We start from the raw sequence: 22,305 nt of genomic DNA, 5'->3' as shown, positions 1-22,305 counted from the left end.
TAAAATAATGTTAGAAAACCACATTCTGATAGCAAGATACACTCCCATTTTTTTAAAAAGAAATATATTTCTATTTTTAGAGTGATCCATGACTGAGAATATATAGAGCAATTTATTTATAATGCCTTTAGTTGTGAAATGCCTATTAGTAATATGTATTATTTGAATTTTGTCATTTTTACACTTAGTTTATTTTCTGTAATTAATTAATTTTTTAAAGGAGTACTTTACTAGTATTTTACTTTATTTGGGATGAACATCAGTTGCATGGCCCCATCCAATGCCCAGATAAACTTTGATATGAAAGCACAAGAGCCCCAAAACTCACAAAAGGAAATTCCAGGATGAATGGCTCAAGACAATAAGGGACACCTAATCTGTAAAGGATTGGTTAATCAGAACACCCAGATGGAATTAGGTTTGCGAGATTTGAGTTCAGAGTGAAACAACTATTCTCAATTGGGGAGGATGTTGTCCTCCCATGGCCCCAAAGGGAATGTTGTATGCATGTTTAATTATCAGCACTGAAGGGCAGTTATTAGGTATCTGGTGACCAGAGGCTAGTGCTACAGCAAAATAACCTACATCGCAGAGGACAACCCACTGCAACAAGGAATTAACTCTCCAGAGTGTTGATATGCTACATTGATAAATCTGGGGCAAATACAAAATTTAACTGCTGAGAAGGTCAATAAATCGGAGAAAGTTGTAATGTCTATGTTATTACACTATTACCTGCAGAAACTGGAGCATCCCCAAAATGAAATTCTGCCCTCAATGAAAGAAATAAGAAAAGCATCTCATTGAGTTCAGTTGATCCTCAGTGAAACACTGAGATTATAATCAAGAAAACAATGAGGATGGTTGTCTGGTCTTGTGTGCACTGAAATCCTAAGGATCACATTATCTAATCAGCCAGGGTCTTTGAAACCAGGATATAAGAGATTAACTCTCTACCTACAGCCTAAAACAACAGGAATGGAGAGGTAGGGATAATTCTCTCTGAGGCCACATCTTAGAGATGTACCTCAGTATAAGGGTGTGCTAGCGGTGGAGACTGAAAGAAAACGTACCTATTCCTGGGAGATTCAGAATGAAATAGTTTGTGGTGTGAGAGGATAGATTTTTCATGCAATGTGCCAGAGTCTGTCTTCACAAGAGAGGTGAGCTTGGGATTGGAAATAACTTTTTGTCTGTAAGACTGTTAAATCACACAGTGTGGTGACCTTCAAGTCATTGAGAACCCTTTTGGTAAAGAAAGGATAGTCTATTCTAGAAAGATAAAGGACTTGCTGCTATACCGATTGGAAGGAAATATAGACCGACTTTCCTGGTTTAGATCATGCTAAATTTACATACATGGGTGCCACACATTACATATATATTAATATAGTACCAATAACAATGCTCAAGAAAGATACCATGAAAATGAGAGATAAATAAAACTAGTGAAAATAAAACATGAATGGGTTTAAACAGTTTTTAAATGGAATACTAGTAATATAAATTAGATGAATGATTTAGAATGAGTGTTACAAAAATAATTAAAAGGCCCAGAAATTGAAAAGCTAGAGACCTGTTTAAAAGATAGAAAAATAATAGAACAAAAAAATTAAGGTCTAGAATATTAAAGAATAAAATACAAAGTGTTAAAAAAAAAACTTCAAGTTTTCACATTGCAAGGCAGATGCAAGCAGGATCCTGAGAGATCTATATACTGTAAAAACAAAGATGACCTCTTTCCTCTGTCCGCTGAGATTCGACTTGGGAGGGCTCCTCCAGATAGATATCTTAAGTAAAGAGAGTGGATCCTGAAACTTGAGTAAGCACACTGAGTGATCTTCAGAAACAGGATGGTGAAATTATTATTGACATTTTGCTTCTTTATTCTGTGCTCTTTATGTTCACCCACCCAAGGTGTTGAATGCACACACTGAACCCTTCTTACACTATTAATAATGGGGAATATTTCAATTGCAAACATCTTAAAAGTGAGACAACACAGTGTAATGGTTAAAGCTCCAGGATTCTAGATTTGGATTTAATACTTGCAAGGTACTTGAGCATTCTATGTGTTATCCTACAGAGTAATTAAAATCAAATGAGTTCCAGTTCATTCAGCTCGGATTTTTAATTAACTTAGAATAGTTTTTGGTACCTAATGGCATTATTATTTTGTGTTAAATAAAATGTCACTTATAATGAAATGTGAACTTTAAGAGAATACTGTAAGCAGAACAATGCTGTCTTCACATCACTTGTGGCAGAACATGGGACAGGAGACTGGACGATATTTTAGCACTTAAAAAAAAAAAAACTTCTTTTTTATTAGTTCCTTTCACTTATATATAGTATTAGGGTTCATTCTGACATAATTATATAAGTATGGGATATAATTTGCTCTAAGTCAGTCTCCAGACTTGCCTTGTCCCTCCCCTCCTCCTTCCCCCTGTTCCCTTCCCTCTGCTCTATGATCTTTATGCTGTGTATTTACAGATTTTTAAAAATTAGTGCCTTGTGGATGAAGGTGAGATTCACTGTGGTATATTCATATATGTATGTAGGAAGTTGGGTCAGATTCATTCCACTGTTCTTCCTGTTTCCTGTCTTTCCTCCCTCCCCCTCAGTCCCCTTGATCTAGTCCACTGATCTCTCTTCTATTTTGTTTGAGCACTTTTTTCAACTGCTTATCAAATTCTCACAGGAGGTTTCCTTTTCCATCTGGACTTTTTTCTCTGTTAGCAAAATTCTCAAAAAGGATGAAAAAGCAAACTGGGTGAGAAGGCTGAGTCCTGATTTTTTTTTCCCCCTATCTTGCACACAGAGTTGAGAAAAGACAGAAAGAAACAGGAATTTTTGTCTGCTAGACACTCCTAATCCACATCAATTCCTTACAGAACAGAAAAAAAGTAGAAACAAAAGGGGAAATGCTAAATTGTTCTTGTGTGTTTTCTCCTGTGCCACCAGAAAATTGTTGCAAGATTTACACTTAATGTTGCAAAACTTAAATTGATGTCTGCATTACATACAGAGAATGCTATCATAAGGAGTAAAGTAGCTCCTGCACAAATAAAGTTTGTTGGTTTGCTTTCTTCAAGAGAAAAAGACATGGAAGCAAAAAGAAGCCTCCTCTGAGAGGGAAATTCAGAAGGCATTTGTTGCCATGCATGGCTGGCCCGGGTGACCAGAGAGAGCTGTGCGTTAAAATTCACACATCTTGCCAAGAATGCTCACCAGCTTTGTGGGAAAGGCTATTGAAAAGAAAAATCAGTACAATTAAAATAGGAATGCTTTTAGCTTCACATGGTTAATATATTAGCAGTTTGTTACCTGGAAAGATATATATATTTTTTTACCTTCCATGCACATTGACCTTGAAAACTTATAAAAGAGAATAGCATCATTTTGTAAAAGAAAAAGAATACCTGCTCTTTAAAATAGAAAATCTGATTCTAGAAAACCAGGAAAAAAAAATCAGCTTGCTTTAGTCTCTCTCTCTCTGTGAGACATAGCATTTTTTTAAAAATTCAATATGTAATAAGATTTTATTGAGAAACTGAATGCCTAGACCCAGGTCATATAAAGATTAGCCTTCTCTGTTTTCCTAGTGAATATGTTTTATCTGATGAAAGGTGACTTGATCAAGATGTTGACCTTTGGATCATGCAAGCTATGATTAAGACTTCGGAAAACTTTCTGTGAGACTGAAAAAAAAAAAAAAAAAAAAACCCTCCAACCATGATGAAATCTTCATGGTTCCACATGTTACAGTCACTTCCCAATAACCATTTCTACTAAAAATTATCTAGTTATGTATCTTATTAATAAGAAATATGAGCTAGATAAAAGAAGCAACATAATGATTCTGGAACTCAAGTTTGTGGGAGTACATTTATTCTCATATTCATATGAAAATCAACGAATTTGAAAGAATGGAATTTTCCTACAGATGGGAGTCAGCTTGCTTATGACCATTAAATTCCTGAAAACCCTTTTGTTGTTACTACATTGCTTAACACAAATTTATTTTCATCGGCAACGTATTTCAAGTTAGTTGCTGTTTACTGTTGTTGTTTAATTAATTGCTGTTTAAGTCTGGGACTTTCCATAAGTCCATTTCCTGAAAGCATTCTCCCCCAATTACTTCATATCCTGCAATGAAGAATACAAGAAGGAAAAGAAGATGGGGCTCCAGGGAAAAGAAAGACATGAGTTCTAGTGGTCCCAGGGGTGCAGTCAACATAGTATATCTTCCAGGGAAAAAGGCATGGAAGCAGGAAGTGCATTATTCATTTCTTCCTAAATTATGCTTGATGGCAAACAACCCCTAAATCTGCAGAGCTTTTACCAGCGAAGGGCACATCTCAATCACCTTCATATGTTGGTTCTCCATTTCCTCTTCATTGTGATCCAATTTGAAAGATTACTCCTTATCTCAAACTTAACTATCATCTAGCAGAGAAAAATGGACAAGAATTGTAGAACACAAAACTGAATGACTGTTCATGAAGTCCATAAAAATGATACTCAGCTGTCACTTATATTTTCTTCTATTAATTCTATTTGCTGAAGTTACTAATGTAGCAAAACCTGGAGCTGATGGGGAAGGAAATACCTTCTTCTCACTGGATACCAAGGCAAGACCAGAGAGGAGCAGCAAACATGCTTGAATAAATGGTATAGGTACAAACAGTATAGGAAGACAAGTTAAATATTCCCCCTTATCCCTAGCATATATCTAATTGTTCCTACTTCCCGATGAGATGAATTAAAAATATGTTGATTTAGAAATTGAAAAAAAAATAAGATAACTTAATGGTTTCAAAAACTGAACATAAGCTATTCACGTATGTACTTTAACCTCAAACTCAATATTGGGTACCTCAACTAGCATTTAAATTTTGGCCAGAAACAAAGCAGCTAGACTACAGCTGTTAGTACTTTCATTCACTGCTACATAATAGTGGGGATTTTTTCCTTTTTTTTTTTTTTTTTTTTTCTTTACACTTTATCCCAGGCAGATAAAGCTAAGAGCAAAAAGCAGAGGCTTTGTGTGACTCACCTAATGGTTTTTAACAACAAAAGGCAGAGCAGGTATGCTTAAAGGCATGATTTTAGATTCCAAGAATGATGTTCTGAATGGAGAGCATATTTTAAATTCAGAATCTTGTCCAAAAGAATAGATACAACCAGACAGAATGATCTTTCTTTCAGTAGAGGGTGGTCAGGACAGAGGTCAGCACATGGGCCAAGGGTACTTGCCAAATACTCCCAGAGTTCCAGGTGTCTTAAGGACAAGGGAAGGAGAAAGAGTAGTTAAAATTTGACCACTTTTAGGAGAAGTGCCAGTTTAGTCAGTGGCAGATTACCTAAAATAGAAAAAGTTGCATTTTTTACAAGAGCAAAAATAGTGGTTTAAACATTAAATTAATTCCATTAAATCAGGAAAAGTGAACCAATCACAAAGAGCGTACAGTTTAGATTCTGGAGGGAAGGATGAAGACAGAGTGAAGCTCAGGTTTCGTCCCTCACCTACTTTATTTAAACACCTTTGCAATCACATTTTGTGTGAAAAGTAATTGCTTGAATTATGAACTAATGGAATATTTCATTTTGCACACATTTAACGGTTGGCAGAAATACATGTAATGAATGTTCAATGTGATAAAATTTAACTTTGTTTTTGATGTTTATGAAAACTTTCTAATTTGAAGTTTTCACATCCTTTCTCATGTTGATATTCTCCATCCTGGGTCCCCTTCTCAACAATGGTGGGGAACCAACTTCCATTCAGATTATATACAATCATGTACAGTTTCCTGAACTCGTTGAAAACTTAGATATATTTTAATAGACAAGATTCTTGAAGGATAAAAGTAGGAAATGTTTCTTGATTTATAGAGTAAGAAAAGACAAAAGATTATTTTTATATTGGTTAGGAAATATACAAGCTCATATTTAGGACCTAGAATGTTATTCAAATTGTGTGAGCTGTGAAAAAAAAAATAACAGAGTGTGGTAAGGAATGGAAAGGTGAGTACTGAATGTTAGGTGGGTCCTTGGAACATGCAGATACTGGCTAGATTACGGAGAGGTTCAAGGTGCAATGCTGTACGGTTGAATTGGTGGTGAGAAAATTTATTTCATCCAAATAGTTTGGACTGGAATTATATACAATGGAATAGTCAGGTAGCAGGAAAACCACAAAAAAGTTTCTTACACAAACCTCAGAGAGACAAACTGAGTCTATAGAGTTCATAAGTTAAAGCATCAGGCTGTGTTGATGTTTTAACATCAAGTTCCTACATACTCTTAAGCACAAGAACACCCAACTTTGTCTGATTTACAGGAATACAAAATGATGGAAGTTTTCCTTGATACCAAATGCAGCTCAAGTATGAAGTCTATGTTCTTTGGGAAAATAATTTCAGCTCAGCTTCAGCTTTTTCAAATAGAGTTCTCAACGCAATAAAAGAAAGAGATTTCTTGGATGACTGTAGGACCAAAAGGGATCTAATGTAAGGACACTGAGTATGCAGGAAAATGGGAACCAGGCCTGGGAAGGGCTGTCGCTGCAGAACTCAGGCCTCTGTCTCATCATTAGCTTCTCATTCCTACTCCTGCCTCATCTCTCCCTAGTTCTCTCTCAGAGGCTACATGTTCTCTTGCCTCTATTCTCTTCATCATTCATCTTGAACTAGCTTTCTTCACATCATTCTCTTGCACACAACCATTATGGTGTCCAGGCCTTCCCTACACACTCTTTTTATTGAGGCTCAGCAGTCCCATCTACTTTTTTCCATCTTAGTTCAAGTTTCCAAGAAAGGAAATCTGATTGGCTCAGTTTCTGTGTACCTCAGGAAAGCCTACAAATTAGCCAAAAGTTTAATGTCCATTGTAGTACAAAGAACAAGCCTCTTTCTTCAACAACCTGAGTGAGAAGGGAGCATGGGTTGTGGCTGAGTGGCTGGACATGAGGTAACAATACTTTATTAATATGTTATGAAACTCAGAATGTAGGAAAGGAAGCAGCACCGGAAGGATTGAGACTCTGTGCTTTGAAGTCAGGCTGCATGATTTGCATCACAGCCCCATACATAGGAACCAGCCATCCTAGACCTGTGCAGGAGGTTAGTTTGACACAGAGGTCAAAGGAAAGAAGTGAGAACGTTGAAAGTGCAAAGAGAAGCTGAGATGGAGAAAACAAGGAACTGGGAGATTTGCAACTGACATTAGCTTGATCATAGATCCATTATAGAAACACCAGTCATTAAACTCAATGACAGAGATCTACAACAGCACAAGGCTGAATAACTTCGCTAAATATTTACATATTCTGTAAAATAATAATATGAACATCAGCAATAATGATAGTTATTAATGGAGGTTTGCTATGTGATGGGGCCTGCCTTAAGTCCTTTCCATATATTAATTCATTTAGTACGTGTATCAAGCATAGGAATTATTATTAGTACCATTTTAGACAAAAAGAAACTGAGACAGAGAATTTAAATAACTTGGCCAAAGTTGCCAAGTTAGCAAGTAGCCTTGTAGTGTTCACAGCCTGACATTTTGATTTGACAACACATTATTATATTTTCTCTCTAAAATGGGACTTCCAATAATCCTCAGATTTTTTTTTTCATAACTCTATTGACAATATGGTTAAAGTAATTTGAAGATAAGAAACCAGATGCAAAAGAAAGCTCACTTATTAACAATGTAATGATTAATATGTAATGTTTTTTAAAAGACTCCTAGAAAGCGGAAAAAAAAAAGTTATTTAAAAATTCTGGTAATGTCTGAAACAGTGCAAGCTGTTTCCTTCATTTGTTTCCTCCATTATGGGGGAGAAATACAGAAAAAAAAAAAAAAAAAAAACAGGCAGGCTTTTGAAGAGTTTGGCAAAATGAGACTAAATAGAGTCAGAGCTGGCGTGACCTAACAGGAAGCCAGGCTACTCCCAGCTGGTGATCTCTGAAACAGACTCAGAGGCTCCCTCTCTCTTACTAAACACACAGTGACTTTGGGCTGGATAATCCTCAAATTTACCTCGCCCTTTCACTGCTAGCAGGATCAGATTGCATTCTTTCAGTATTCTCCACTCCCGACTTTCTTGATCCGTTTAAAAGAAGTGAGAAGTTAAGTCCTCTTTTCAATACCAGGAAGGGAAAACAAAATAGCCTCAAGTCCGTTTTGAAAAAATCTTTCCAAGAACTTTCGTCAGAGATTTTACTCGTGAGTACCTGGGAATATGCTGGCTAGCCCATGAGAAATAACCTTTATTTCTTTTTCTTGGGGGAAGAGCAGACCGGGAGAGGAGAACCACCATCTCTTCCTTTAAAATGAAAATCAGCTTTTCTTCCTAAACAAAGTAGACTCATATTACAATGCAAAATTCAGAACTTAGCATTTGTCTTTAGTTCTTAAGCAAATGTGTGAGCAGTGGTTACTTGCATCTGACCAGGAACACTGTTGTGAGCAGCTGGTGAGGTGTAGCCTCTTCATTATTTTAAAATTGTAGCAGAATTCTTTGATAATTGTGTTTGGTTAATTGGAATATTTAAAGGTTCGGTTTACCTTAAAATGTTATTTACTAACCTATAAAGAACTATAATATCAAGCATCTGTCAGCTTCTGTTTAAAGAAATATTTTTACTTTGCCATTATTGGTGATTTTTAAAACAAAGTATAAACATTAAAATTCTTGTAATCTAAATCAAATATTTTATGTATTCATTTACTGATCTTTATGGAAATACTTTACAAGTCTCCAAAAACTAAAGCTCCTATTCTAAGATACTTAAATAAGAATATTTATGATCAAATCTATATGTCATAAAAAATCTATATATCTTGCAATTTTGTCAGTTGAAGCAACAGATTACATACTTACATGATTACTGTCATGTTCCTGTTGGTTATGAAGTGATATTAAATTTTGCTTCTGGTAATAAAGAAAAGGACAAAATATAACAGCACACATCCGCAGGACTACAACAAATAGTTACTTAATTATGGAAAAACCTCATTTGTATAAAAGAATTACCAAAAACTGAGAACCAAGAACAGACTCATGTGGGAAAAAAGAAAAAGATAAGCAATAGCCACACTGTGACTCAGTGCTCTGGAAATTGGTCACAAAATGACTTTGTACAATATGCGATAACATAAACCCAAGGAACAGAACCCAGGCAGGAAACACAGCCCAAAGAGTCATATTTTACATGTAAAGGAATAATGTTTATGTCAGAAGGGAAAAATTGGGGCAGTGTTAAGATATTACAAAGTTTTTGGACTTGACATAATCATTTCTTAAATCATTTTAAGGATTCTTTTAAATATATCATTTCAGTGCATGATTGTTGTAAGGCAGATTATTTATATTTTGCCTAACTTATACAAAAGAGTAAATAGACTCTGAAAAATTAGATGAAATGCAAATATGGGGTCTATGGATTATTCAAATGATGTAAAATATAAACAGGATCTATAGAGCCTTGCAAATATTATTACACACAGATAGCTAACATAATAACATGAAGTCTTAAAGCAAGAGTAAAAAATTTAAATAATTTAAACAATTTAAGTAGCTATGTTGGGAAACCAAATTTGTCTTCTTCAGGTGACCATGGAACATTGTTGGAAAGCTTTGGTGACACGTATCCTCTATTGGATATTCTGAACCAGACACATTGGTTTTGGTTTACTTTGTTTCTCTTATTTGTAAGCATTTGCTTTGCCGCCAGTGACATGAGCAAACCCTTCTTTTGGAATGTGGCTCCCGTTCTTATCAATCATGCCATCACCAGGTGCCTTCCATGCCCTGATGATTGTGACTGTCTATTACTCTATACTTTATGGGCTTATTGGTTGTATAAGCATTTTAACTAGAATTTCTTATTACAGACATTATCGTTAAGTTTAAAAATAATAATACATGAAATAGAAAAATATTTTTGCATTAAGCGAGTTTATTTACCTCTTCCTTGAAAATTAATTTCCCGGTATTATTTATCTATATTATCCAAATTCAAAAGCTAACTGGACAGAATGACAAACTATTGGAGAAAAAAATTGCTGAGCTCAAAAGGCTTAATTTTTTCCAGGATGTCTAGAAATCTAATCAAATAGTAAGCATACTAGATTCTTTAGCAATGTTTGGTTGATTAAATGCATTGTCACAAACACTGAAGACAGATTCCAACAGATAACTCTGACTAATAGAAGAAAAAAAATGCAAAGTAAACATCCTTGCCCCCAAAAGTTGGGGAGAGAATACGAAAAGTGAAGGGAAGTACTCAAAATAGAATTTTCAAAAAAATCTTATAGTAAAAGATTTTTGTACTAATTTATTAGTATAATTAAAAATTAAATGATAATTCATAGATTAAAATGGCTTAATTAGACCACCAATTTACTTTTTGCTCTATAGACATGATCTAAGACTTCTACTACAGTCCAACTCATCTAGTCTTCTAACGAAAGCCTTCTCTAAACAGTCAATTCATTTTTTGTTGTTGTTGTTTACTGTCTATCCCATTTAACTCATTTGGGGAAATTAACTTGATGGGTTGCCTTTTCATATAAAAATTATTTTTTGAATGCTCAGCATCAAAGGTAGCTTCTGCTACCTTTTCTAGAAATATATGAATGCTATAATTTTTTCAGTTATTATTGCCTTGGGAATTGGGAGAAATATGAATTCTGTTGGCATGAAGTTTGTATTGAAGTCCTTGTTTCTGAGTGTCCAATATCACTAAAAATGAAAAAGTGCACCTTTTTCCAGTAACTTCTTTTCAGATTAGAGCATCACTGTCTTAGATTCTTGATACTTTCTTGGTATTACATATATCAACTCCAGGGATTCATTATTCTTCTCTTGTCTTCACATCTCCAAGTGACAAATACCATGCAGAACTAGAACCTAGGCTTCAGTTACCAAAAGGCTGAGGACATCATGGTCATTGCCATGTTTCTTCTGCCTCAAACCAACAATTGCAGAAAGAAGTGGGTTCACATCAGATTCACTGTTTTCAGCTCTCTCAGGTTTCCCTTTGGGATCCTATGTTCTCTGTTAGTTGGAACAATGATATTTTGAAATTGTTTTTAAAACAAAGGAATAAAAGGACACCATGATCTACAGAAGTTCCAATGCTGCAATAATAATTCTATCCCAGTTGTTTTATCTGGTAGAACACAGGTCTCTGGAGAGACTTGGAATTGCTGCAAAAAATTTCTCAATCCAAATATGATTGGAAAAAAAATTGTTTATTTTTGATCAGAAGAAGTTTATTTCAACATTGGGAATGTGAACACATCCATCAGGACACACTGATCAAAATGTATGTTTCTATTACCATATGTAAGTGTGAACTGTACCACACCCTTGGTACCACCCCACTTTGCTGCCAACCTCATTTGAGCTTCCCTCGTACACTTCATTCTTATTACCATTGAAACTTGAACACCAAAGTAATTTGCCTCAAAGCATCACCTCATTCCTCATTTCACAAAATTTAAAACTGGAATGAATCTCAGAAAGGGCATGATTCTCCAGAGTAATGACATTTGTTGAGACTATTTTGGTAATCTTTTTGAAGTCCACATAGGAAGCTTCAAAGTCCTAGATTACTTTCATCCCAGAAAAATGGTTTTATATTAAAATGTCATGTTCCACTGATTCAAATATGCTTAAATGCAAAAGGAATGAATTTCTGATATATGAGACATGAGTGAACCTTGAAAACATTAGGCTCAGTGAAATAAATCTGATACAATAGGGCAAATAGTGTATGATTTCACTTATATAAGTATCTAAAATCAGGAAATTTATAAAAATAGAAAGTAGAGTAGAGGTTACCAGGGGTAGTATGAATGGTAAGGAATTGCTTAGAGATTGTTTGGCATGATGAAAAATTTTGGAAACAGATATTAGTGATGACTTAGATATACTTAAAAATTGTTCAATGGCAAACTTTATGTTATTTTTATTTTTCAGAATAAAAGACTATTAAAAATTAAGGAATTCTAGATTCATAATAAATCTTTTTCCTAATTAATATAGTAACAAATTATGATTATTATAATGTTGGTTACCTTAGTAAAGATAAAGACAGGATTTTCTTGCTGAAATTTAGAAAATTTTCATATCACATTGCTATATTCATAATTTCTTTTTCTGGTAACAGTATTAGGATAATTCTGCCCTTCTGAAAGGTTTGGCAAGAATTCCCTGCAATCTCTTGAATTTTCTGGAAGAGTTAGTGTAAAATTGGAGCTATGTCTCCTTTAAATTTTTGGTAAAATTCTCTAATGAAGACATTTGACATTAGAGTTTTCTTTGTGGGAAATTTGTGAAAGTACATAATTTAATTTAAAAAATAGTTACAGTGTTATTCAGGTAATTTATTTCTTTTTGAATGAACTTTTTGAGTAGTACTTTGTGTATTTCAAGGAATTTGTATCTTTCATCTAGTTGTCACATTTATTGCTATAAAATTAATAATATGTGTTCATGTAACGATGCAAACTTCTAGCTACCTACTGTGTTACCTTGAGCCTTTTGTTTTTGTTGTTTTTTCTTATCAGTCTACCTAAAGATTTATCAAGTTTGTGTATTTTGACAAAGAGCCAGTCTTTGGTTTCATAGATTTTGATTTTTATAATTTTAATTTAATTGATATCCATGCTGATTTTTGTTATTTTCTTACTGTATGGTTCTCTCTAAATATTTCTTTAGCTGTGTTTTAATGTGCTGTGTTTTTCTTCAGTGCAAAATATTTTCCAAAGTTCCCTGTGATTTCCATATAGACCCCATAGGTTATTTAGAAGAGTATTATTTTTAAGTACTTGGGTATTTCAACAAAGATTTCAGATAGCTTCCTTTTATGTTTTTTTTTTTCCAATTTAATTACATTAGTTTAAGAGTACTTATAATTTTTATAATACCTAGCTTATTGAGACTCATTTAATGGTCATGAATAGTATATAATTTGATAAATGGTTGAATGCACTTAAGAATTACATATATTATGCCATTGTGGAACAGAATATTTTATAAATGTCAATTAGATCAAGTTATTTCAAAGGGCGAACTTAATCTTCTAAGTCTTCATGAAATATTTTTGCCAACTTTTCCTTCTGAGTATTGGGACATAGTTACTTAAATATATGAATGTACTTCTGTATTTATTTACTTTCCTTTATACTGTCAATTTTTGCTTCAGGTGACTTGAAGCTCTGACATTGGGTACCTAAACATTTAGGATTGTTTTGTCCTCTTGATGAGTTTTCCCCATGACTATAAAACAACTCTCTTTATCCTAGTACTATCCCTTGCTCTAAATTTTATTTTATTTTAACATAGCTAACCCAGGATTCTTTTGATTGGTGTCAGTATGGTACAACAATTTGTTTTTGATTTTAGGGGTTTTTCTTTTTGCAGGGAGGGAGGACCAGGGATTGAACTCAGGGGTACTCAAACAATGAATCATATCTCCAGCCCTATTTTGTATTTTATTTAGAGACAGGGTCTCACAGAATTGCTTAGTGCCTTGGTTTTTGCTGAGGCTGGTTTTGAACTTGAGATCCTCCTGCCTCAGCTTCCCAAGCCACTGGGACTACATGCATGTGTCACCTCATCCTTCCAAATTTTTGTATTTTTAACTTGTGTTTTCAAATATAAATTTGGTTATTTTAGGCAACATGTAGTTGGTTCTTGCTATTTCCTTCTCTCAAGCAAAATTTGCCTTTAAATGGGAATGTTTGTGTCATTTTCCCTTGATGTGATAAGTGGTATGCCTGAGTTTAAATCTCAATGTTGTTATCATTATCTGTTTTCATTTCCTGTTTCACTTCTTGTGTGTGTGTTTGTGTGTGTGTGTGTGTGTGCCTACTTTTAGATTGAGAATTATATAGGATGCATTTGATCTTTAATGTTGCTGTACTTTCTGTAATAATTTACTTTTAGTGGTTGCTTTTGAGCTTATATATACAGCTTTGATTTCTTTTGGTCTACCTTCAAATGATATTAAGTCCCTTCTCTTATAGTTTGAGAAACTTCACACAGTATACTTATATTTTCCCTCCTTGTCCTCTGTTGCTATTGTTGTCACACATTTTGTTTCCATGTACCTTATAACCAATGCACCACAATGTTATTTGATTTCAAACACTTAATAATCTTTTTTAGTTGTTCTAATTAGTTATACATGACAATAGAATGCATTCTGACACATCACACATAAATGAAGTGTAACCTCTCATTCTGGTTGTACATGATGTGGAATCACACTGGTCATGTAATCATATATGTACATATATGTATGATTCATTCCACTATCCTTCCTACCCTCATAGCCCCTGCCCTCCCTTCACTCCCCTCTGCCAAATCCAAAGTACCTCTATTTTTACCTAGCACCCCCCACTTATTATGAATTAGCATCTGCATATCAGAGAAAACATATTCCCTTTGGTTTTTTGGGATTGGCTTGTTTCACTTAGCATGATATTCTCTAGATCCATCCATTTAAATTTCATTTTTCTTTAAGGCTGAGTAGTATTCCATTGTATGTGTATAGCAGATCCATTCATCTGTTGAAGGGCATCTAGGTTGGTTCCATCGTTTTGTTATTAAAGTTTTTATTCAGAACACATTTAGATTTACAGTCTCTTCCTTCATTTATATAGATCCTCATTTCCATCGGTGTTATTTTACTTCTTTCAATATTCTCTCTTCTTTTAGGATTCTATTTCATGTAAACTAACTGAAAATCTTTAAGTTACCTCTCAGTTCACAAAAATTCTGTCCATAACTTTTGGTCTTTGCATCTTTGTTTTTCAATTTGCACAGTCTCTATTTTTTTAAGTTTAATATTTCTTTCTTCTTCCATGACAAATTGGTTTGTAAACACCATTTAATGTGTTTTTCATCTTATATATTATTGTTTCAATAGCTAGAAATTTGATCGGGTCTCTACATTCCAAACTTCTACTTAATGCACTTAGTATTTTCTTTAACTTCTTGAACACATAGAATACATTTAAAATTACAGTTTTAATATCCTTTCTTATAACTCTAGTTTCTATGTCAAGTCTATGCATTTTAACTCTTCTTGTGGAATATGTATTAGTGTACTTTGCATACGTAGCAATTTGTATGCAGATAACTGATATTGTGAACGTTACCTTGTTGGTTGCTGTATATTTTGTATTTCTGTAGTATACTTGAACTCTGTTCTGGGTTAGAGTTAAATTGCTGGAAAACAGTTTGGTATTTTGCTGTCTTGCTGTTAAGCTTTGTTAGGCAGGAATAAAGCAATGTTTATTCTATGGTTAATTTTTCCCCACTACTGAGGTAAACAACCTTCTGAACCCTCAACTTAATTCTTCATGAATTGTGTTTTTGGCAACTTGTGAACAGGAGCTATTTCCACTTGTATGTTTGCTCCCTGAGTGGTCCTCACAACCATGAGGTGGTTCTTCATCCAGACCTGAACAGTTCTCTGTCAGGCATGCTCTGATGAGTACGTGGCTGAACGATTGAGGTTTCGCTGAAGATCTCATGCTGTAGCTGTTTTGTCTCCTAAACTCAGGGAGACCCCTGGGTTCTCTCAGAGTTTGAGCTCCCCAAAATTTAGTGTGGAACTTCTCTTCAGGCCTTACACTAGAAATATAGGAACATAGGGATAAATCTTGCTTCTCTCTCTGTTGGATCTGTTCCTTCCACTCACCAATATTATTTCACATATTTTGCTTTTGTTTTCAGATGGCAGGATGAGTCTAGTCCATGGTGTTCCATTGGGGTGGAAGTAGTAGGACTATTTTTTTTAATTGTATTTTAATGATGCCATTAATAAACATGAAAGGAATATAAATAAAATGAGAAATTTTAAGAGCACAGGTATTGTGATGTATTTGTTTGCCTATAAAATAAACAATATTTGTTGCCTGCTATATCCCAAGAACTACTTTAAGTGACTATATCCTTGCATGCTTATATAATGAAACAAATTTTATGTTTCTATGAAATAATTATTTCATCTGAAATAAGTAGCTTATTTACTCATGTTTGTCTGATAGTGATTATTTCGGTTTTGTTGTTGCTATTGTTTTGTTTATTTTCTTTTTTTTGGTACTAGGAGTTGAACCCAGGGATGCTTAACCCACCATCTTTATTTTTTATTTTAAGACAGGGTCTCGCTAAGTTGCTTAGGGCCTTTCTAAATTGCTGAGTATGACTTTGAACTTGTGATCACCCTACCTCAGTCCCCTGAGCTGCTGGGATTACAGGTGTGTGCAACCTGTAATACCTGGCTTGATAATTGCTATTTGGAAAGCTATTTAATTTCATTCTCTTCTGTCTTAAATGAAAAATGAGTTCCACATGCCTAAAAATCAAGATGTCACTTGTTTAGTAGGTACCAAAACTACGAGTGCCCAATGTTAGTTCCTCAGAACCTCTTAAGTTTTACCAGGAATTGCAGATTGCTGTTCCTGATAGTTTCTTGTCACCTTTCTTCTAATTATTACCTCTCCTCTGCTCCTCAGCTATTTCTCTATATAGAAATCTAGGGAAAGTAAATACAAATTAAAGGTTCTCTTCTGTAAAAGGAACTACAGTTTTGGCTTGCTACTCAGTTATTTATAGCAATTGAGATTAGTTAAATAAACCTGAATGACAAATATTATTTGCATAATTTGTATTAATGTTGGAACTTGGTTATGTAGTTATGTAAGAATGTGTACCTTATTCAATTTCTTATGTATCTCATTTAAATTCTGTAGTTTTAATCTATTTGGGCAAGTCTATTTAGCTGATGAGGAAAGAAACCAGTGAGATAATTAATTAATTTTAGAAGTATCTAAGTCTTCCTGTCAGTGTCAATAATTTCATTCTAGTTTTAGACTTCCCAGAATTAACCTATTTTTCTATGTGTTTTATTAAGGAATTGTTGAAGAATATGCAAACTGAGGAAAGATATTTAATCATGGGTTGTTTAGACTAGCTTCAAAGTCACATAGCAAGGGATATCTTTTTTTTATATGTGGTCAACTCTGAGTGAAACTCTTTTCAAACCCTTTTAAGTTTGTAGTCATTAATTAACTATCCCAAAAAAGTAAAAATATTACCAGAACCAATATTTGCCATATCACTCTTATCTTGATGTTACAATAAAATGGCATATAGCATGAGCCAATTAGATGAACTAAGTTTGTTATAAATATCCATTTATCTGTTGAAGGGCATCTAGGTTGGTTCCATAGTTCGGTTATTAAAGTTTTTCTTCAGAATAGATTTAGATTTACAATCTCTTCCTTCATTTATATAGATCCTCACTTCTATCAGTGTTACTTTACTTCTTTCAATAAGTTTATGTATCCTATTTTATTATCTACTTGTTCAGAGGATAGAGAGATACAAGTGACTACCTATTCTCCCTAATAGGTGGTGAAAGTCTTATCTATAAAAGACACCTGTGAGTGGTGATCCATGGGTGGTCTTCAAGAATCTTTGTGAAAAATTATATGTGCATGTATTTTTTTGCACTTTAGAAGGGAGATCACAGCTTTCTTAAAATTTCCTAGGAGCTTGTACGTCTGCATAAAACATGTACCTGAGATGTGTATCAATGTCTATACAAAAGAGTATGTATAGTTATATTCAGTAAAAGTATCAAACAATAGCATGTGCTGAAGAAGACAAGATAAACCTTTCAAAGGCAGATAACTTGACATGAGCCAGAGCAGTTGTGGCATAAGATATGCTAGAAATAAGACATCTTTAAGAAGAGAAGAGACTGTTTTGAAAGCCAAGGAAAATATTATGCCACTTTAAAATATCTTTCAGTTTTGATTTTATTTCAGTAAACAAGTTCAATTTTTAATATCTTCAAAGATGAACATTATATTATTTTAATATATAATTTTTAATATATTTAATGCATTAGATCCTTTACAGGACACTAACAGTATACAATGTGATAAGCTTTTAATCATTTATGAATTAATATACTTACTAGAATTTCAGGTAGCTTATAAAAAATCAAATCTCTGGTCTACAACCCCAGAAAATTACATTCAAAGAATTTAAGCAGGGTATTAAACAAGAAATTTCATCTGATTATATGGTTAGGTACTAGGTAGGATTTGGTAGGAAAAAAAGAAATGCCAATTTTATAATCGAACCTTTATAAAAGTGTAAAATAAAGAACATTCAAAATTAGGAAAAAAAAGAGAAAAAACTATTGAATCTTGTGAATTAAAAAGAAAGTGGTATCAATTGCTTATCATTCTTGGGGCAGCCCATGGGTCTCATTCTTTCATAAGTCTGACGTTTACTGTCTGAATGAAAGTGGCTCAAGATCAACTTATTAACAGCTCTCGGAAGACCATGAGTCAGCTGGCTGGAGCTCTCTGTTCCTTTAGAGAGATGATTCAGAGAAACTGACCTCAGGATGTCATCTGAACAGATGGGTGTAGTCACCACCAGCTGTAGTTCCAATCTTGAACCAAACTCAGATCCCTCCCAAATACTTTCCGTTAGAGGACAATTAGAATTCTGGGTTTTTTCCCTACATTGACCTTGATTGTTAGTACAAGAAATTCTCTCACAGGATTGAAAAAATGGGTTGCTTTTGGTTTGCCATGTCTACTGTTCTTAAGGAGAAAAACCGAAGCTAATATTTGAAACCATAACAATTTTCTAATAAGTTACCTGGTTTATCATTTAACTGAAACCAGATGTTCTAAAGATATAGTCTCATGTATATTGAGTATACATTTTTCTCCTCTTTCCCTAACAGACATAATACAGTACTATTTTGTAGGAAATTACTCTATATTGAGTATGTATATTGAGTATACATTTGTCTCCTCTTTCACTAACAGACATAATATAGTAATATTTTGTAGGAAATTTATATATATGAGCTAACATTTTGTTTTCCATTTCTCACACCACAAGCTGAGATAAGCAGAAGTAGAAAGTTGAGAAATCGCCAGTGTATCTCTCTAAGCAGAAATAAAATGGGGGATGAAACCAGACTTTGAAGGAAAATGAAAATTTGGCCTGGCTTTAGCTATTGATCCTTGAAATAAAATGGTAATATCAACCTGTCTCATGCCATAACTCAAAGTTCTAATTTGAACTCTCACATAAAAGTTCAAACTATCTTTCCACGTCTTTGCAAATACATATACCTCCTAAAAACAGACATTAAGTCAATGTGAATTAGTCGATAGTAGATTAATTTAAATTAATATATTAATTAATTAACCAAAAGAGAGACAGATAGATAACTTGGTCCTGAAATATCATATGCCTATCTTACTGAACAATAAGATAACTAGAAGAACTAATTGAAAGGCAGGAAATATAGCTATAGGCAGTCAAAAGTCTCTTTGTATTATTCTCATTCTTAGGATGTCTAACAGAAAAGCACATTTAGTATGTTAAATTCTTTTATTCCTCCCTCCAAACCAAAATTCATTTTATACATTTGCATTTTTTCAGTGTCCATCAAATATATTGAGTTAATTTCAAAATCAGAGTAATCATGATGAAGAAAGGTGAATTCATTTTAAAAAAGGAATAACACCTTCTTTTTAAAAAATAGTCTTAAATATAAAATCTAGGCAAGCCAATTCCACATTTCTTTTTTCCTGATAGAGTTTTAGTACTTATGGACAACTCAAGCATAATAAAATAGTATTCATTACCATAAGAAAGAAAGTTTGGCATTATTTTCTTTATCGCATGTTATTTCATGTTCATTGTATTCTTAGTAGTAAAGGATTGATGGTATGCCACATTCTCTTTAGACCTCAATTACATATTTTAAGAAACATGTTTACATGTTTGCATTTCCTCAGTTCTTCACTTTCTAATTATCTCTTCACCCCACGTACCCACCTCCTTTACTACTTCTGTTTTCCTTCTCCAAATACAGATCTATCACTCATCTCTTTCAACTGGCAAAAAAATAAAAATAAAAAAAAAAAATCAATATTGCCTATTATTATGTAGGTGAAAATAATTTTTTCTTCATTGAAAATATGCATCCCCAAAATAAGAAAAATAAATGTTGTATCAATAAATTTCATGACTTAGATTTTACTAATAGAACTTTGGCCCCCAAAACAGAAAATCGAAATTAAAGTTATGACTTGACTAAATGGTAATTTCTAGAAATTGTAAGTAATCTGAAATTCCTAATGAGGAGTGGGGAAGAAGATATTTCTGACAATAGAGAATCTTCCTGAAGCTTGCATTCGTCCCTCTTTAAATGGTCACAACTCATGAGTTTTGAGTTGAAGCTCTGACACTATGCAAATGTAAGACTTTAGAAAGAAAATCAATCTCTGATCTTCAGTATCCTCATTACAAATGCCAGGATATTTCTGATATTTATCTTTATAGTTTCTTTTAGCTCTAACAGCATATAATTGCATGACCTGCCTCTGTTTTAGTTTTTTGATTTTTAAAATAAACTTAGTTGGCTCATGCTATATGCCATTTGATTGTAACATCAAGATATTCACTCTGCCTGATGTTGCCCTTTCCTTTAATGTGATTATGTTTACTTCTTTTTTTATATTGTATATATACACAGTGAACAGCTTTTAACATCTTTATTCTTATAAGAACTTCCCTTGCTTTATAAAACAAAACATGGCAACTACTTGTATATCTAAAAAAAAGAGGATAAGCTTTTTTTTCCATCAATGAAATAGTCACAATTTACAATATAAACTGTTGGTGCTTTGACTCATAGGGAATTTTACATTAAGTAATTCTCCAGAAAATTATGATTTCCTATTAAAAAAAAAAAAAAAGTCAAATCCAAAAAAAATGTTTCCCCACTGTACTAACCAATCTTTTAGTACATGTAAGTAATCAATAAAGTCAGCCATTACTTTGGGAATTGGTTTTTTGTTTTGTTTATAAATTACACTATGTTTCTAATGTTAATTTCCTTAGCAGTTGCAGACTTTTGCTTCATGTTTCCTATATTTTATCTTTAATCTGGGTGAACATTTAATAATTAACCTGAAATTTTCACTCTTATAGCAGAAATATTTGGCAATATTTTAATGTCAAAACAAATTTAAAAACAAAAAAAGGGGATTCTGGCCAGGGGTTTGTAGTACTAATTTTCTCATTCCCTTAAGCACCTTCCAATTAAAAAAAATAAAGTGTTTAGCAAGTTATTTAATAGATTGTTCTTGAAAGCAAAAATAACAAGAGAACAATCAGGTTACATTTGATTGCTAGTAGGAAAAAAATAAACTACAGGACACACAGTTTAAATAATGTGACACTTATTATCCCACTTTATACAAAATACAGAGCTAGAATGCTTCAAGAGTAGTTGAATCGTCTAGAAGTCAGGTTCTTTCCACCTTCTTATTTTCACCATTCATAGCAAATCTATTTGACTTTAGGGTAGCCTTAATCAATGTTACCTAATGGCCACTCCAGTCACAGGCATAACATCAGACAAGTCAAAGAAGCCATGTGGATCCTCTCCTGCAGCTGCCTTAAATCAAAGATCATTCTCAAATGGGCCCCATCCACGACCCTGGAAGACCCTCACATCTCATTGACCTTGATTTACCATATAGAAATATCTAAACCAATTGCAGAGAAATGGAATCTCAATGATTAATGTAAAGATTTATTCCTTAGGTGGGTGCAGACCATTCTTCCCCGAGTGATGAACACATTGAGTCTGTTAATTAGACAATGGTTGCTTCATAAACCAAAAAACAATGTGACCAAACATTTTAATAAGTCGAAGTGTCAAAAATGTATCTATGACTTCACAAAATTAAGATAATGCCCCTATAAAACCATCTCTTTTCTCTATGAAAATCATTTCCTCTGTGAAGATCATTTTCATTGATCTGAAAGTACACATATAGTTTTAAGTACAGTTTTCAAAATTTAGGTTGCCCTAATGATTTAGCACATTTCTTAAAAATACAATTTTCTCTGCTTAAATAAATGTGAATGTGTGTTTAGGCAGTTTTATAATTTTTTTTATTTATAAGTGATTTTACTAACTCAATCATACATGTTTCTAAACAAAATACATGTAGACGTAGGGAAAATTATCACTCAGTGATTAGATTACAAACCACTCATGTTTTCTCATACCTAAAGATCCAGTCCTTTTTTGTCCTTTTATCATTATCTCTGTTCAATTGTTATAATTCAACCATGAATCATTCAAATATCTAATATCGTACCTGGAAGGAAGAACTACTGAATTCTGAGGGCAGAGATTATTATCAATTGAT

General features: G+C 33.4%; 1 protein-coding gene across 3 annotated transcripts in view; it reads left to right on the top strand.

Moving 5' to 3' along the window:
* Positions 1-7,998: 7,998 nt before the first annotated feature.
* Tfpi (tissue factor pathway inhibitor) overlaps positions 7,999-22,305 on the top strand; it is a 73,061-nt gene continuing 58,754 nt past the window's right edge. For 2 of the 3 annotated variants that reach the window (XM_047546648.1, XM_047546647.1), the window contains exon 1: positions 7,999-8,238. The gene's annotated coding sequence lies outside the window, so the exon portion shown is untranslated. The remainder of the gene's footprint in view (positions 8,239-22,305) is intronic. The other variant, XM_047546646.1, reaches the window with a different exon arrangement.

This window comes from Sciurus carolinensis, chromosome 3 (genome assembly GCF_902686445.1).
Source record: "Sciurus carolinensis chromosome 3, mSciCar1.2, whole genome shotgun sequence".
Lineage (NCBI taxonomy): Eukaryota > Metazoa > Chordata > Mammalia > Rodentia > Sciuridae > Sciurus > Sciurus carolinensis.
Note: the sequence above shows the minus strand (reverse complement) of the source record. Positions and strands in the feature narration are given on the sequence as shown.